The sequence below is a fragment of the Aegilops tauschii genome, chromosome 7 (genome assembly GCF_002575655.3).
Source record: "Aegilops tauschii subsp. strangulata cultivar AL8/78 chromosome 7, Aet v6.0, whole genome shotgun sequence".
Classification (NCBI taxonomy): Eukaryota; Viridiplantae; Streptophyta; class Magnoliopsida; order Poales; family Poaceae; genus Aegilops; species Aegilops tauschii.
In genome coordinates, this window is record NC_053041.3 from 23,827,953 (window position 1) to 23,835,164 (window position 7,212).

Below are 7,212 nucleotides of genomic sequence, written 5' to 3' on the forward strand. Positions count from 1 at the left end.
ACGCAGGTCATACAAAAAAATAAAGACAACTCCTATGGCTCCTGCCGGTTGTCATACTCATCGACATGCAAGTCGTGATTCCTATTACAAGAACATGATCAATCTCATACATCACATATATCATTCATCACATCCTTTTGGCCATATCACATCACATAGCATACCCTGCAAAAACAAGTTAGACGTCCTCTAATTGTTGTTGCAAGTTTTTACGTGGCTTGTATAGGTTTCTAGCAAGACCGTTTCTTACCTACGTAAAACCACAACGTGATATGCCAATTTCTATTTACCGTTCATAAGGACCCTTTTCATCGAATCCGTTCCGACTAAAGTGGGACAGACAGACACCCGCTAGCCACCTTATGCAACTAGTGCATGTCAGTCGGTGGAACCTGTCTCACGTAAGTGTACGTGTAAGGTCGGTCCGGGCCGCTTCATCCCACAATGCCGCCGAAACAAGATAAGACTAGTAGCGGCAAGAAGAATTGACAACATCGACGCCCACAACTACTTTGTGTTCTACTCGTGCATAGAAACTACGCATAAACCTAGCTCTGATACCACTGTTGGGGAACGTAGCAGAAATTCAAAATTTTCTACGCATCACCAAGATCAATCTATGGAGTAATCTAGCAACGAGGGGAAGGGGAGTGCATCTACATACCATTGTAGATCGCGATGCGGAAGCGTTGCAAGAACGCGGATGAAGGAGTCGTACTCGTAGCGATTCAGATCGCGGTTGATTCCGATCTAAGCACCAAAGAACGATGCCTCCGCGTTCAACACACGTGCAGCCCGGTGACGTCTCCCACGCCTTGATCCAGCAAGGAGAGAGGGAGAGGTTGGGGAAGACTCCATCCAGCAGCAGCACGACGGCGTGGTGGTGGTGGAGGAGCGTGGCAATCCCGCAGGGCTTCGCCAAGCACCGCGGGAGAGGAGGAGGAGGAGGTAGGGCTGCGCCAGGGAGAGGAAAACTCCTGTGTTTGCAGCCCCCAATACCTCAACTATATATACGGGAGAGGGAGGGGGCTGCGCCCCCTCTAGGGTTTCCACCCCAAGGGGTGCGGCAGCCCCAAAACCCATCTAGGGCGGCGGCCAAGGGGGAAGAGGGGGAAACATGCCCCCCAAGCAAGGTGGAGGCGCCCCCTCCCCAAACCCTAGGCGCCTTGGGCCCTGGTGGGGGGGGGGGCGCACCAGCCCACCTGGGGCTGGTTCCCTCCCACACTTGGCCCATGCTGCCCTCTGGGGCCGGTGGCCCCACTTGGTGGACCCCCGGGACCCTCCCGGTGGTCCTGGTACATTACCGATATCACCCGAAACTTTTCCGGTGACCAAAACAGGACTTCCCATATATAAATCTTTACCTCCGCACCATTCCGGAACTCCTCGTGACGTCCGGGATCTCATCCGGGACTCCGAAAAACATTCGGTAACCAGGTACATGCTTTCCCTATAACCCTAGCGTCATCGAACCTTAAGTGTGTAGACCCTACGGGTTCGGGAACCATGCAGACATGACCGAGACGTTCTCCGGTCAATAACCAACAGCGGGATTTGGATACCCATGTTGGCTCCCACATGTTCCACGATGATCTCATCAGATGAACCACGATGTCGGGGATTCAATCAATCCCGTATGCAATTCCCTTTGTCTATCGGTATGTTACTTGCCCGAGATTCGATCGTCGGTATCCCTATACCTTGTTCAATCTCGTTACCGGCAAGTCTCTTTACTCGTTCTGTAACTCACATCATCCCGTGATCAACTCCTTGGTCACATTGTGCACATTATGATGATGTCCTACCGAGTGGGCCCAGAGATACCTCTCCGTTTACACGGACAGCATGTTTGGTTCGGGGGAATTCGAGATGGGGAATGGGAGTTGAGGGGTGAGGAGATTAAAAGTCCACCGTTTGATTAGAGGGAATGGGAGTTTAAGTAGGAAGGGGAATGGGAGTTGAGGAAGCCAATTCCCACCTATTTCTTCCCAGGGGTACCCTGTTAATTCGTGAGCAGAGTTTTATCCCACGCTAATTCCCATCATATACCAAACAAGGGAATGGGAGTAAAAATCTACTTCCCATGACTAATCCCTTCATAAACACCCTTGTGCAAACTCCCATTTCCCTGCCTAAGTGTTACCAAACAGGCTGGGAGTGACAAATCCCAGTCTCGATTCATGCTAACCCAACAGACACTTTCGGAGATACCTGTAGTGCACCTTTATAGCCACCCGGTTACGTTGTGACGTTTGGTACACCCAAAGCATTCCTACGGTATCCGGGAGTTGCACAATCTCATGGTCTAAAGAAATGATACTTGACATTAGAAAAGCTCTGAGCAAACGAACTACACGATCTTGTGCTAGGCTTAGGATTGGGTCTTGTCCATCGCATCATTCTCCTAATGATGTGATCCCGTTATCAACGACATCCAATGTCCATGGTCAGGAAACCGTAACCATCTATTGATCAACGAGCTAGTCAACTAGAGGCTTACTAGGGACATGGTGTTGTCTATGTATCCACACATGTATCTGAGTTTTCTATCAATACAATTCTAGCATGGATAATAAATGATTATCATGAACAAGGAAATATAATAATAACCTATTTATTATTGCCTCTAGGGCATATTTCCAACAAGAAGCCCCCCCCCCCCGGCGAGACCCGCCGGCCGAGCAGGGGAGGCCGAGGCCGCGCCCACAGGAACAGATGATGAATCCATGCCCGCGCCGCCGTCCCGGAGTCAGCCCCACGCGCCAAGAGGCGAGAACCACCACCATGACGCCCGCCGCACCGCCGCCAGGAGCTCGTCGCCGACCACTCCGCAGCACGCCGTGCCGCCGCACCCGCCAACCAGTCCGGCGCCGGATCTGGCCCGCGCCTGACCACCCGCGCGAGGGGACGAAGGAAGCCCCGCCGCCGCCTGCGCAGACCGGGCTTCGCCCGGCCGCGCCCTCCAGCGGCGGCGAGGGGGAGTAGGGAGGGAGAGGGGGCCGAGCGGAGGAGATCGGGGCGCCCTACCTGGCCGCCTCGCGGGTGGCGGCGCGGGAGGGATAGGGTCTGATTAGAAATGAAAACTAAGCTTCGGCTGAGCTGACTATATATGATTTTCGTCTACTACGTCAAAGCCTTTTACCCTCGTGAGCAGCCTCACACTCCTCAGCCCTGAGCCCGCGATGCTCCCCGGATCTTAAATAAAAGCCCAAACATGCTGAGCAATGGTCTTCTATCTAGGTTAGTGTGCATGTGGACATTCGCAGAGATGTTGCATCCCGCTAGCTCCTTCAGTTGCTATGTATTTTCTTCTTCAATTGATGGAATAATCACGAGTGGTTTTGGGGTCGATTGTGTTTCTGTATCTATATAGGGGCTGGCATCGACACCTCTGTTCTCGTGTTCTTTGTTTAACACGTAGCCCCCCTAGGCCGAGCAGCTAAGTAGGACACACTTAGCAAACAGACTTTACAGATGATACACTCCATCATCAAAGAAACCCATCTTGGTGCAAGCCCCCTCTTAAGCATCATTTCTTTTAGGAAGCAACATTAATCTCTGGTGAATCTTACTGACTCACCGAGCGGCGCCGGGAGCTGAGTGAAGTGATTGGAAGCTCCACCGAGAAGCGCGCAGCGGCCTCATCTCCGAGAGATGAAACCAGCAACGCAGATCGTGCGTACTGCCGAGCAACATAGATCATGCATATGCCATGCAAGTTTCAGACTACGCAGTGTCAATTTCGGCCACGCTTGATCAGCGTGCTTTGTAAGGTGACTTCTTACTATTTACTGGTGAATTAATTTGATCGAATTCATTGTAACATAACTCTCACTGAATTCCTATTGTACGTTACTGTTATATCTAATAGATCATCTGTAACCTAGTTATTGTACGATGTTCTGGATTGACTGAGTTGGACGGAAGACGGACCTGGCTGGTGGTCTATACATCATACCGACACGCTCATTGCTGTGTTCGATGTTGCATCCCTGGTGTTCATTGCTCAACTTCTTATGTCTCACTTTTTTCATTTCATTTTCCGAAACTATGAAGAAGATGGACAACTCAGCGAGCAAGTCAGGAGCCAACCGTATAGCGTTATTCAAGGTTCCCATTCAACTCCTCGATGATGGCATGGTGGTTGATGGAGAAGGACGCAACATATATTTCAAGACCATCATACTACAAGGCGGGTACTTGTAAACGGAATCTACGTCTCCCTCCCGAGCCGCCCCCTGCGTGGGCGACCGGGAGGCCCCAGATCCCATCGCCGCCGAACCTCCCCCACTCCTCCTCCTCCTCCCTCAACGCCGCCCAAGGGCGCGGCCAGGCGAAGCCTAGCCGTCGCCGGCGGCGGCGGGGACTCGGGCCCTCTCGCTCGGGTGGGGCTGGCGCGGGCCGGCGCCGCCGGGCCGGAGCGTGGCGGCGGGCCGGTCGCCACAGCGGGTGGTGGCGGCGCCTCGGCGACGTTGATTCCCTGCGGCAGGTGGCCTTGCGATCTGGTGCGTCGGGGCCGCCAGGGACGGCAGCGGCGTGACCGGATCGGTTCGCGGCGGCGCGGCCGGATTGATCGCTGGTCGGCCGTCGGCACGGTGGTGGGTGCGACTCGTCGGCAGCTGGGCAGATCCGCGGGATTCTACCCTTGTCTGGCCCTTGACAGCGCGGGCAACTACGGGGGAAACCCTAGATCTCCTTGGGATCGAGCGATGGCCGCACTTTTGCGTCGTAGTCCCTCTTTAGGGCATTGTTTTGGAGTTTACTCCGGTTGAAGGGACCAGCGACGTCGGCGGCGCACGTCTGGTGGAGCAACTGCCGATGAAAATCGCGCCGACTACGGTCACGGCGGACGATGGCGGCGTCTTAGATGTCGTTCCCTTGTCGAGGCATCGTCGTTGCAGTCTGCGTCATCAGGCTCGGGATGCTCCTGGGAAAACCCTAGATCTAGGTCTTCCGGATCGGACAATGATGGCGTTTTGTCGCTTTCCCTTCTGGGGGCATCGTTTTGGAGTAAGTGCTGGCTGGGGGGATGGTGGAGCGGTGCTTCATCTCACACATCGATGGCGGCGGATATCGGCGGCATGGCGCTGTGGAGGCTCGGCGTCCGATGCACGAAGATGGACTCGCGCAGGAGGAGGTTGTTGTCTGGCGTCATGGTGACGTCGATGGCAGAGTGGCCAGACAAGGTAGAAGCCTCAATATGATATGAAGACGGACCTGTGGAAGATGGCGGCGACGACACACGAGTGCGTCTGACCGGATTGTGCCCCAGACCCGGTATGTGGCTCGGCTGGGGCTTCCGAATATGTTTCGGCTTCCGGCTTTTGATGTTAGGCTTAGGTGAGTGGTTTAGGTAGTGGCCCAGCTAGCACGCCTTCATCATTTTGGATAGGAGTAGCAGCATGTGTTGCCAAGATGGTGGATTCAGGCACATTGTTGTAATACTTTGTAAGGTCTTCGAGAATAATCAATAAAGTGGCCGTATGCATCTCCCAGATGCAGAGGCCGGGGGTCATCCTTCTAAAAAAAATCATCATCATGAGCTCAAGTCTAGGAGCAGAGAACCTGTCATTTGTTTTTTGCGAACAACCTGTCAGTTAGAATGGCTGGAGAAAACGTAGCAACTGCACGCGATCTTCTCATGAAACAGGTTTGTGTTTCCCAAACTGTCCCTTGTAAAGTCCCGGTGTGCAACTTGCTGCTTGACAAATTTACTTGTTGATGATGCAGGTCGAGAAATGCTTTAAGCCTGAATTTCTCAAGAAACTGAGTGAAATTGTGATGTTTGAGCCGCTTTCACACGACGAACTGAGGGAGATCACTAGAATCCAGATGAAGAGGGTCATTGATAGGGCAGCTTACAAGGGATCTCTCTAGTTGTAACAGATGCCGTGTTGGATGTTATTTGGTCAGAAGCACACGACACGGTAAGTACATGTTATTTTTAGCAAACAAAATCTTACTTATTTGCGTAGTTGTTTGTATGTATCCTGCTTACGGTGCATACATGGACTATATATTGCAGGTGTATGGTGCAAGGCCTATTAAAAGGTGGGTGAAGAAGAATGTGACCAGAGTTCTTATGGACATGCTGGTCAATAGAGAAGCATGTCAAGGCTCGACCATCTCCATTGATGCCGCTGACGATAAGAAGGGGCTGAAGTACGACGTATACTAGTAGAAAATAGGGCTTTGGTTCTAGCCGAATCGGAACAATAGTCCCGGTCACGTTACGAACCGAGACTAACGTCAGCATCAGATGCGGTTCGAGCGGCTAGGACGCCGGCTGGGGTTCGGCAGGCACCAGTCCCGGTTCGAATGGATCCTTTACCCCAGTTCCAGACACCAACAGGGACTAAAGGGCTTGCGGTAGGTGTGATGTCCTTTAGTCCCGGTTGGTGTCTGAAACCAAGACTAAAGGATAGGCAGATCCACAAGGCCATCTATGAGTTTTGCGTTTTATTCATTATCTGTATTTATAGAAAAATGTCAGTACATGTTCGAGGTTTGCGGGTAATTATTCTTGTTTGGTGGGACTTATACTTCCGTCGGTCCTTTATGACTAACTGGCTGCTGAATTAGATCTTCTATGAAAACTAAGTCCCGGATTGAGCTGACTCTGATTTTCATACGTCGGTCTTTTTTCCCCTCTCGATGTAACGCGCCCTCCTCAACCCCGAGCACTCGATGCTCCCCCGATCTGGCGGCCGCCATGTCAATGGTGCGCATAGGTGACACATTGTAATTTTGCTGCCATCTCTCTGACGACCAGCCATTGGGCGTCACTCGGGGAGGTATCGGGCTTGAATTAGCCAGTCTAATTTGAGTTTCACGTATAATACCTAAAAAGAAGAAGGATAATCAGTACGTTGCTTACCTTGGAGCTCGTGCCCAATCAATGCCCACCGGTGTGCACGGCAGTAATGAGGTTGGCGACGTCACGAATGGACCTGACGAGAGGGTGGAAGCTCGATGTGGCCGAGCCGTGGCTGTGAGAGGTCAATGGCCTCGAGCGCCACACCGACCATACTGAACTCGCGCGTCTTTCTACTTTGATTTTGCTCCGTAATCAAAAATTACTATTCCCTCCGGTCCATAATAATTGTCGATGATCCATACTCAATCAGCGTCGACTAATATGGATTAAATAAAGTACTGCAAAGATTGCCCACTAGAATTGATGGAACATGTCCCTTGCATCACTAGAATGGA